Source organism: Callorhinus ursinus, unplaced genomic scaffold (genome assembly GCF_003265705.2).
Source record: "Callorhinus ursinus isolate GAN/ISIS: 27379988/994484 unplaced genomic scaffold, GSC_fseal_2.0 scaffold2, whole genome shotgun sequence".
Classification (NCBI taxonomy): Eukaryota; Metazoa; Chordata; class Mammalia; order Carnivora; family Otariidae; genus Callorhinus; species Callorhinus ursinus.
Window position 1 is genome coordinate 30976806 of NW_027397064.1, and position 12090 is coordinate 30988895.

The 12090-nt window shown below is 36.7% G+C and overlaps 1 protein-coding gene across 6 annotated transcripts in view; it reads right to left on the bottom strand.

Annotated features, from left to right (window-relative positions):
* Positions 1 to 3098: 3098 nt before the first annotated feature.
* CARF (calcium responsive transcription factor) overlaps positions 3099 to 12090 on the bottom strand; it is a 90698-nt gene continuing 81706 nt past the window's right edge. For all 6 annotated transcript variants that reach the window (XR_012374573.1, XR_012374575.1, XR_012374574.1 and 3 more), the window contains 2 exons: positions 8592 to 8751; positions 3099 to 4098 (listed from right to left, as the gene is read on the bottom strand). The gene's annotated coding sequence lies outside the window, so the exon portion shown is untranslated. The remainder of the gene's footprint in view (positions 4099 to 8591; positions 8752 to 12090) is intronic.

Consider the following 12090-nt stretch of genomic DNA (forward strand, 5'->3'; position numbering starts at 1 on the left):
TGTGTGTGTGTGTGTGTGTGTGTGTGTGTGTGTGTGTGTGTGTGTGTATACACACCACATCTTCTTTACCCATTCATCTGTCAATCCATTCATTTGGACTCTTCCCATAGTTTAGCTATTGTGGACATTACTGCTATGAACATTGGGGTGCAGGTGCCCCTTCAAATCACTACATTTGTATCTTTGGGGTAAATACCTACTAGTGCAATTGCTGGGTTGTAGGGTAGCTCTATTTTCAACTTTTTGAGGAACCTCCATACTTCTTTCCAGAGTGGCTGCACCAGCTTGCATTCCCACGAACAATGTAGGAGGGTTACCCTTTCTCCGCATCCTCGCCAACATCTGTCGTTTCCTGACTTGTCAATTTTAGCCCTTCTGACTGGTGTGAGGTGGTATCTCATTGTGGTTTTGATTTGTATTTCCCTGATGCCAAGCGATGTTCAGCACTTTTTCATGTGTCTGTTTGCCATTTGTATGTCTTCTTTGGAGAAATGTTCATGTCTTCTGCCCATTTCTTGATTGGAGTAGTTGTTCTTTGGGTGTTGAGTTTGGTAAGTTCTTTATAGGTTTTGGATACTAGCCCTTTATCTGATAAGACATTTGCAAATATTCTTCTCCCATTCTGTTGGTTGTCTTTTGGCTTTGTTGACTGTTTCTTTGCTGTGCAAAAGCTTTTTATATTGATGAAGTCCCAAAAGTTCATTTTTTGCCTTTGTTTCCCTTGCCTTTGGCTATGTGTCTAGCAAGAAATTGTTGTGGCCGAGGTCACAGAGGTTGCTGCCTGTGTTCTCCTCTAGGATTCTGATGGATTCCTGTCTCCCACATTTAGGTCTGTCCTCCATTTTGAGTCTATTTTTGTGTATGCTGTAAAGAAACAGTCCAACTTCAGTCTTTTGCATGTGGCTGTCCAATTTCCCCAACATCACTTCTTGAAGAGACTGTCTTTTTCCATTGGATATTCTTTCTTGCTTTGTCAAAGATTAGTTGACCATAGAATTGAGGGTCCATTTCTGGGTTTCTGTCTGTTTTTGTGCCTGTACCATACTGTCTTGATGATTACAGCTTTGTAATAAAGCTTGAAGTCTGGAATTTTGATGCCACCAGCTTTGGTTTTCTTTTTCAACATTCCTTTGGCTATTTCGGGTCTTTTCTAGTTTCATACTAATTTTAGGATTATTTGTCCAGCTCTGTGAAAAGAGTGGATGGTATTTTGATAGGGATTGCACTGAAGGTGTAGATTGCTCTAGGTAGCCTATGTTACCTACATTTAGTGACATTTGTTCTTCAATCCATGAGCATGGAATGTTTTTCCACTTGTTTGTGTCTTCCTCAATTTCTTTCATGAGTGTTCTATAGTTTTCTGAGTACAGATCCTTTGCCTCTTAGGTTCGGTTTATTCCTAGGTATCTTATGGTTTTGGGGTGCAATTGTAAATGGGCCTGACTCCTTAATTTCTCTTTCTTCTGTCTCATTGTTAGTGCATAGAAATCCAATTTATTTCTGTGCATTGATTTTATATCCTGCCACTTCGCTGAATTCCTGTATGAGTTCTAGCAATTTTGGGGTGGAATCTTTTGGGTTTTCCACATAGAGTGGAAGAGTGAGAGTTTGTCATCTGCAAAGAGTGAGAGTTTGACTTCTTTCTCGATTTGGATTTCTTTTCTTTCTTTTTGTTGTCTGATTGCTGAGGCTAGGACTTCTAGTACTATGTTGAACAACAGTGATGATAATAGGCATCCCTGTCATGTTCCTGACCTTAGGGGAAAAGCTCTCAGTTTTTTTGCCATTGAGAATGATATTTGCTGTGGGCTTTTCATATATGGCTTTTATAATATTGAGGTATGTTCCCTCTATCCCTACACTTTGAAGATTTTTAATCAAGAAAAGATACTGTACTTTGTCAAATGTTTTTTCTGCATCTATTGAGAGGATCATATGGTTCTTGTCCTTTCTTTTATTAATGTAGTGTATCACATTGATTGATTTGCAGATGTTGAACCACCCTTGCAGCCCAGGGATAAATCCCACTTGGTTGTGGTGAATAATCCTTTTAATGTACTGTTGGATCCTATTGGCTAGTATCTTGGTGAGAATTTTTGCATCCATGTTCATCAGGGATATTAGTCTGTAAGTCTCCTTTTTGGTGGGGTCTTTGGTTTTGGGATCTATCAAGGTAATGCTGGCCTCATAGAAAGATTTTGGAAGTTTTCCTTCCATTTCTTTCTTTCTTTCCTTTTTTTTGAAACCACTTCAGAAGAATGGTATTAATTCTGCTTTAAATGTTTGGTAGAATTCCCCTGGGAAGCCATCTGGCCCTGGACTCTTGTTTGTTGGGAGATTTTTGATTACTACTTCAATTTCCTTGCTGGCTATGGGTCTGTTCAGGTGTTCTGTTTCTTCCTGGTTCAGTTTTGCTGGTTCATATGTCTCTAGGAATGCATCCATTTCTTCCAGATTATCTAATTTGTTGGCATATAGTTGCCCATAATATGTTCTTATAATTGTTTGTATTTCTTTGGTGTTGGTTGTGATATCTCCTCTTTCATTCATGATTTTATTTATTTGGGTCCTTTCTCTTTTCTTTTTGATAAGTCTGGCCAGGGGTTTATCGATCTTATTAATTCTTTCAAAGAACCAGCTCCTAATTTTGTTGATCTCTTCTACTGTTCTTTTGGTTTCTATTTCATTGATTTCTGCTCTAATCTTCAGTATTTCTCTTCTCCTGCTGGGTTTAGGCTTTATTTGCTGTTCTTTCTCTAGCTCCTTTAGGTATAAAGTTAGGTTGTGTATTTGAGACCTTTCTTGTTTCTTGAGAAGAAACTAAGTTTTTAAATGAGCAAAATGTTTGGATTGGCCATTCACAGGAAGGGAAATACAAATGGTGAACAAATATTGAAAAGGTACTCAAACTCATTGCACTTAAGGAAATGCAAATTAAAACCACAATTAATATATTAATGCATATCCTACAGTCCCTTATCTTTTAATTTATAGACCCTAGGTTGGCAAGAGTATACTCTTCCATATGGTGAATTTAATAGTTCACAAATTGTTTAGAGTTAAATCTGATTGTAACACAGACTTTGGGGGAAAAAAAGTCTTGGGTTTAGATCTTTGATTCTTGGCTTCCTAGCTATGTATAATCTTGGGCAAGGTACTTAATCTACCTGTTTTTCTTCCATAAAATAGGGATAATAATACCCAGGCCAGGTGTGAGGATTAACTGATGAATATAAAGCATCTGGCACTCAATCAATGTTATCTATTATCACATTTTGGAACCAGGTAAAGTAAATATAAGTTAAATTGTTGCCAAGTGAACTTGGGAGACCCCAGGCCATGGGACCTTGACCCAGCCCATCCCAAAGAGGTTGCTGAAGGTTCTTGTTCTCATCACAAGAAAGAATTCAAAGACAGACACAGGACAGCAAAGGAGCAACACAAGCAGGAAAGTTTATTAAAGTGAAAGTATACTCTTGAGATGTGAGAGCAGATGAGCTTGAGAGAGGGAGAGAGAGGGAAAGAGAACAAAATCACAAATGAAAGGAGAAATAACAACCAACACCAAGGAAATACAAATAATTATAAGAGAATATTATGAAAAATTATATGCCAACAAATTGGACAACCTAGAAGAAATGGATAAATTCCTAGAAACATTTTTGCTGTGCAAAAGCTTTTTATCTTGATGAAATCCCAACAGCTCATTTTTGCCCTTGCTTCCCTTGCCTTTGGCGATGTTTTTAGGAAGAAGTTGCTGCAGCTGAGGTCGAAGAGGTTGCTGCCTGTGTTCTCCTTTAGGATTTTGATGGACTCCTGTCTCACATTTAGGTCTTTCAACTATTTGGAGTCTATTTTTGTGTGTGGTGTAAGGAAATGGTCCAGTTTCATTCTTCTGCATGTGGCTGTCCAATTTTCCCAAAACCATTTGTTGAAGAGACTGTCTTTTTTCCATTGGACATTCTTTCCTGCTTTGTCAAAGATTAGTTGACCATAGAGTTGAGGGTCCATTTCTGGGCTCTCTATTCTGTTCCATTGATCTATGTGTCTGTTTTTGTGCCAGTACCATACTGTCTTGATGATGACAGCTTTGTACCTCTGAAACAAATAATGCAATATATGTTAAGAAAAAAAAAAGACGAAGAAGATAGCAGGAGGGGAAGAATGAAGGGGGGGAAATCGGAGGGGGAGATGAACCATGAGAGACGATGGACTCTGAAAAACAAACTGAGGTTCTAGAGGGGAGGGGGGTGGGGGGATGGGTTAGCCTGGTGATGGGTATTAAAGAGGGCACGTTCTGCGTGGAGCACTGGGTGTTATACACAAACAATGAATCATGGAACGCTACATCAAAAACTAATGATGTAATGTATGGTGATTAACATAACAATAAAAAATTTAAAGCAAAAAAAAAAATTCCTAGAAACATATAACTTCCCAAAACTGAATCAGGAAGAATAGAAAATTTGAACACACAGATTACCAGCAATGAAATTGAATCAGTAATCAAAAAAACTCCCCCAAAACAAAAATCCAGGACCAGATGGCTTCACAAGAGAATTCTACCAAACATTTAAAGAAGAGTTAATATCCATTCTTCTTAAACTATTGCAAAAAAACAGAAGAGGAAAGAAAACTTCCAAACTCATTCTGTGAATATACTATCACCCTGATACGAAAACCAGATAAAGACACCACAAAAAAAGAGAACTATAGGGCGGTATCTCTGATGAACATATATATAAAAATCCTCAACAAAGTACTAACAAACCAAGTCCAACAAAACATTAAAATAATCATTCACCATGATCACATGGGATTTATTCCTGGGATGCAACTGTGGTTCAATATTCCCAAATAAATCAGTGAGATATAGTACATCAATAAGAAAAAGGATAAAAACCATATGATCACGTCAATAGATGCAGAAAAAGCATTTGACAAAGTACAACATCCATTCATGATAAAAATCTTCGACAAAGTAGGTTTAAAAGGAATATACCTCAACATAATAAAGGCCTTATATGAAAAACCCACAGCTAACATCAAACTCAATGGGGAAAAACTGAGAACTTTTCCCCAATGGTTAGAAACAAGACAAAGAAATCCACTCTCATCACTTTATTCAACATAGGCCTGGAAATCCTAGCCACAGCCATCAGACAACAGAAAGAAATAAAAGGCCCCAAATCATTAAGGAAGAAGCAAACATTCACTATTGCAGATGGCATGATACTACATATAGAAAATTCAAAGACTCCACCAAAAGAACTGTAAGAACTGATAAATGAATTCAGTAAAATTGCAAGATACAAAATCAATGTACAGAAATCTGTTGCATTTCTATACACCAATAATGAAGCAGCAGAAGAGAAATTAAGAACAATCTCATTTACAATTGCACCAAAAATAATAAGATACCTAAGAATAGACCTAACCAAAGAGGTGAAAGACCTGTACTCTGAAACCTATAAAACACTGATGAAAGAAATTGAAGATAACACAAAGAAATGGAAAGACAATTCATGCTCACGGATTGGAAGAACAAATATTGTTAAACTGTCATTACTACCCAAGACAATCTACAGATTTAAACATTCCTATCAAAATACCAACAGTATTTTTCACAGAACTAGAATGAACAATCCTAAAATTTGTATGGAACCTCAAAAGATCCTGAATAGCCCAAGCAATCTTGAAAAAGAAAACCAAAGCTTGAAGCATCACAATTCCGGATTTCAAGTTATATTACAAAGCTCTAGTAATCAAAAGAGCATGGTACTGTACCACAAATAGACACATAGATCAATGGAATGGAATAGAAAACCCAGATATAAACCCACAACTATATGGTCAATTAATCTTTGACAAAGTAGGAAAGGATATCCAATGGTAAAAGGACAATCTCTTCAACAAATGGTATTGAGAAAACTGGACAGCTACATGAAAAGAAAGAAACAGGACCACTTTCTTATATCATAGACAAAAATAAACTCAAAATGGAGTAAGGACCTAAATGTGAGACCTGAAACCATAAAAATCCTAGAAGAGAGAGCACAGTCAGTAATTTCTCTGACATCAACCATAGCAATATCTTTCTACATACATCTCCTGAGATAGGGGAAACAAAAGCAAACAAAACAAAACAAAACTGCTGGGACTACAACAAAATAAAGAGCTTTTTGCACAGCAAACAGTCAACAAAATGAAAAAGGAAACCTATAGAATGGGAGAAGATATTAGCAAATGACATATCGGGGTGCCTGGGTGGCTCAGTTGGTTAAGCGACTGCCTTCGGCTCAGGTCATGATCCCGGAGTCCTGGGATCGAGCCCCGCATCGGGCTCCCGGCTCAGTGGGGAGCCTGCTTCTCCCTCTGACCCTTTCCCCTCTCATGCTGTTTCTCTCTCTCTCTCTCTCTCTCTCTCACTCTCTAATAAATAAATAAATAAAATCTTTAAAAAAAAAAAAAGCAAATGACATATCAAATAAAGGGTTAGTGTCCAAAATATATAAAGAACTTATACAACTCAACACCTAAAAAAATTAACCCAATTAAAAATGGGTAGAAGACACGAACAGACATTTCTCCAAAGAAGATATACAAATGGCCAAAAGACACATGAAGAGATGTTCAACATCACTCATCATCAGGAAAATGCAAATCAAAACTACAATAAGATATCATTTCACACCTGTCAGAAGGGCTAAAATCAACAACACAAAGGATATAGGTGTTGGCAAGGATGCAGAGAAAGGGAAACCCTCTTGCACTGCTGGTGGGAATGCAAACTGGTACAGCCATTCTGGAGAACAGTACGGAGATTCCTCAGAAAGTTAAAAATAGAACTATCCTATGATCCAGCAATCACACTACTAGGTATTTACCCAAAGGATACAAAAATGCTGATTTGAAGGGATACATACATACATTTGAAGGGATACAAACACTGATGCTTATAGCAACATTTTCAACAATAGCCAAATTATGGAAACAGCCCAGATGTCCATGAACAGATGAATGGAAAAATAAGGGGTGATAAAATGACTAATATATATATATATTAGTCATCAAAAAGAATGAAATCTTGGGCTCCTGGGTGGCTCAGATGGTTGGGCGTCTGCCTTCGGCTCAGGTCATGATCCCAGGGTCCTGGGATCGAGTCCCGCATCGGGTTCCCTGCTCCTTGGGAGCCTGCTTCTCCCTCTGCCTCTCTCTCTCTCTCTCTCTCTCTGTCTCTCATGAATAAATAAATAAAATCTTTAAAAAAAAAGAATGAAATCTTGCCATTTGCAACAACATGAATAGAGCTAGAGAGTATAATGCTAAGCGAAATAAGTCAAAGAAAGACAAATACCATATGATTTCACTCATATGTAAAATTTAAGAAACAAATCAAACAAACAAAGAGGAAAAAAGAGAGAGACAAACCAAGAAACAGACTGTTAACTATAGAGAAGAAAATGGTGGTTACCGGAGGGGAGGGAGGTGGGGGGATGGGTGAAATAGGTGATGGGGATGAAGGAGCGCACTTACCATGATGAGTACTGAGTAATGTATAGAATTTTTGAATCACTACATTGTACACCTGAAAATAATATAACCCTGTATGTCTCACTATACTGGAATTGAAAAAAGAGAGCGAGAGTGAGAGTGAGAAAGAAAGAACAAGCATGGGAGCTGTGACTCTTGAGTTTGGGTTTCTATCTTTTAGTGACAGTTGTTGACTAGGGGGTGGCATACTCATTACTCAAGGCAAGGATTTCTTAGAAGCAGGGTTTGGAGCCTTTTCCTCCTTAGTTGGTCAGGGGTTTCCTGACATCTTGGATCTGTCTCCTCTGATCCAGCTTCTTGTGGAGTGCTGCTAGGACAGGCTCTGACTTTCCAGATAGCTAGCCATGACCCACTAAGTCATTTGGTACTTACACGTGACTCAAATGTTGGCTATTAAATGCACTTTTCAAAAAAATGTATTTAATAAATGTGTTTTTTAGGCTTCAGATTCAGATAGACAATTCTGCCCTTTCCAGATAAACTGGGGAAAATTATTCAATCACTTTGAATCTGTCTTCATCTAAAAAATGGGGATAATAATACCTTCCTCACAACATATCAAACCCGTAATTCCTTACAACTCACCCACTCCTGGCAAGGGTGAATCTGAAAAATGAAAATTCATTGTGTTGGGACAATTGGTTACTTATAAAAAAACAACAACAACAACAAAAAAACCCCAAAACTCCATTTAAATTTTACCTGTACTCTGTACTGAAATAAGTTCAATATATGGGGGAAAAAAAGACTTAAAAGCTGTAAAAAGGTTTAGATATTTATTTACTGTCTAAAGGGGAAGGACTATGCATAGGACTAAGCATTTTAATTACCAAATTAAAGGGCAAACTAGAAAATGGGAAAAAGAACTACTTATAGACAGAGTTAATACATTAAAATATAAAACATGTTAAGTTTCATACTGTAGCCTTGGGGAAAAAATGAGATAGACACAGTAAGAAGTCAGAGACAAAAATAGGCATCTATAATAAAAAACAAACTATATATGACACTTCTGTATAATAAAGAATTTAACTCACCTTTGTCTTTGGTTCCTGGGAGTAAACTAAGAATTTCACAAGTAAAAGGAATGTCTCTGTTATTCATGAGCCCTTTGGATCACATCTGAATTTATGCAAATGAGGTTACTCATGGTGGGCCCTAGATACCTTCAGGATAGTTCAGGATAGCTGGCCATGCCTGAAAGACCAACCATGTGATTAGAATTTTGGGGCTTTGAGTCACATGATATCAACTCAACCTCCTGACCTCTGGGAAAAGGAGGGGGCTGGAGAATGAGTTCCATCATAGGCCAATGATTTAATCAATTGTGTCTATGTAATGAAACTCCAATACAAGCTCCAGTCATGAAGCTCAGTGGTCGTTCCTGGTTGGTGAGCACATTGATATGATGGGAGGGTGAAGTGCCCTGATTCCATGAGGAAAAAAGTATGGGAACCTCGGCATTCAGGACTCTCCCAGACCTCACCTTAAATGTCTCCTATTAGGCTGTTTCTGTCTTGTAGTTTTCTAATAAACAGTAATTGTTAAGTATAGTTCTTTTTTTTTTAAGATTTTATTTATTTATTTGAGAGAGAGAATGAGATAGAGAGAGAGAGCATGAGAGGGGGGAAGGTCAGAGGGAGAAGCAGACTCCCTGCTGAGCAGGGAGCCCGATGCGGGACTCAATCCCGGGACTCCAGGATCATGACCTGAGCCGAAGGCAGTCGCCTAACCAACTGAGCCACCCAGGCGCCCTGTTAAGTATAGTTCTCAGTCATTCCAGCAAATTATCAAACCTTCAGGGGTCATGGGATTGCCCCAGATTTGTAGGCAGCTGGACATGCAGGTGGCCTGGGGACCCCACTTTTGACTGGTATCTGAAGTAGGGGCAGTCTTGTTGGAGACCATGCCTTTAAATTTGTATGGTCTGTGCTAACTTTGAGTGGTTAATGCTAGAACTGAATTGCAGTATACCAGTTGGTGTCAGAATAAACATTAATTACTTAAGATCTATTAAGAGATGCATGAAAGAATGATTGCCGAAATATTAATGGTGGTTATCTCTGGACTGATTTCAGGTGATTTTTATTATTTTAAAAACATCTTTCATATCTTAATCAAATTTTTTATTATGATCATGTGTCATGTATATAATGAGGGAAAGGATGCTTCTTAGATTGTAGGGAGAAAAAGGAAGCTCTTGATGACATACTATTAGGTAAAGAAACTAAGATTCTGAATAGTAGGTATTATATGATCCATTTACATTTATATATATATCCATGTATATTTATATATACATATTTAAAGAATATGGAGATATGTACATATTAGTAGAATAAGAATAGGAATACTGTACTTTAAAATGCTGTTGATAATGGTTATCTATAAGGAAGTGTGTCAGGGAGGAAGTAATTTCCTATGTATGCTTCCATATTTGAATCTTTTACAACTAGAGATCTACTCGAGTAATAAAAGAAAAACAATGATCCCATAAACATGTTTTTAAAAAATAAACAAAGGACTGCCGAGAGAAAGGTAGGATTTACAAACATTACATAACACAGGATTCACATCGGGCAGTTCTTCCACTGATTACACTGATTTACACCCTAAACTAAGAGAGTTAACTTTCTCCATCTCTTTCCTACTGCTTTTCCCTAAATGTTTTTCATTGATTTAATAAATCAAATGATTCAAAGATCTCAAAAAAAATTTAAAAATGAAAAATAAAAAAAGATATGTTTTTTAACTTTTTTAAAATACAAGGCCAACAGAAATTGATTTTTTAACTGAATTGCAATATAAAAATGGGCTAGTGGATATGAAAACACTTCACTAATAAAAAATGTTAATCTGAACAAAAGGTATTTCAAATTAGAAAAGTCTTTAAATTATCGTATTTAATTCTCACGAGGACGTGATTAAATGCACAATCAAAAATTACTTTGAGATAGACAAACACTTATGGAAAAAAATTTGATAATATTACCAAGAGTAAAAATGCTTATGCTGTTCAAACAGTTATTTTATGTGTAGGAATCCAAACCAAAAACATAGTAGTCAGAGATGCAAAAACTGACTTTTATACAAAAAATATTTGGCATTAAAAATATTTTTTTTAAAGATTTTATTTATTTATTTGAGAGAGAGAGAATGAGAGACAGAGAGCATGAGAGGGAAGAGGGTCAGAGGGAGAAGCAGACTCCCTGCTGAGCAGGGAGCCCGATGTGGGACTCGATCCCGGGACTCCAGGATCATGACCTGAGCCGAAGGCAGTCGCTTAACCAACTGAGCCACCCAGGCGCCCTGGCATTAAAAATATTGAAAATATCTAAATTTTCAACAATCTGAGGATGAATAACATAGATGTGAAAAACATGTTATGCAATATAATGCATCAATTAAAAACATTTTGAAGAAACCTTTAATACAATGTAGTGTTCATTTTTTTTTAAAAAGTAGGATTTATAACTGCATATGATCCAAATTATGTTTAAAGAAGACAAATTACCGTAATCCTCTCTTATCCATGGGAGAAATGTTCCAAGACCCTCAATGGATGCCTAAAACCATGGATAATACTAAACCCTATACATACCATGTTTTTTCCTATACATAACTATAATAAATTTTAATTTATAGATTAGGCACAGTAAGAGATTAACAACAACTAGTAATAAATTAGAACAACTACAGTAACATCGTTTCCACTCTGAAAATCACCTGATCAAATAGGAACCAAATCTGTAAAACTTATATATCAGGAAATTTAATGATTTAGAAAGGGGGTAAAAAAAAAAAAAAAAGATTTCGTATCTATAAAATCTTCATCAGACCTACTTCGTGAACAAATTATTCCACTTAATAGCTTTTTATTAATGTTCTGCTTCCAGTCCCTGTTGAGAAATACTCCTATCATGAGAAATATCAACATATTTGTAGGGCCCATGGGGATAGTTGCCACAGGTCCTGGGCACCACATAGCCAAGCTATTTCAGAGAACCACTGAATTCTATCATCCAACGTCAGTCCCCAGGTTGCAGAGGAAGAAATCGAGGGCCAGAGAAATAAAGTGATTCACCTAATTCAGCTAAGTGGCAGATCTAGTCCTCTGCTTCTACTACTTCACAACAACTTTAGATATCTCACAAACTACTTAACAGCACCCATTGCTGAATTTCACACTGTAGTTATTTCCTGTGAAAACACTTTTAGTCAAAGGGTAGAGACAAAAATCAAAGAATTAATTGGACATAAAATTGCAGGGCTGGTTTAGGAGAAATTATACAGCTAAACGTTGTACTAAATGAAATTCATGATCATTTTAAACCCTCTCTTCCTCCTTTATATTTTTTAAAGTGGAAATGGGTAAAGCTCTAGCTTCTGTACTTGCTACTACAGAGTTAAAATCTATGGAACTGTAAACTCTAGTGTAATTAAAAATTAAAATGATCTCAGTGTTTCCATGGAAATAAAGACTCCATGAATAAATAATCACTATTATGCAACTGATACAGAAGTCTGTTACTCTGA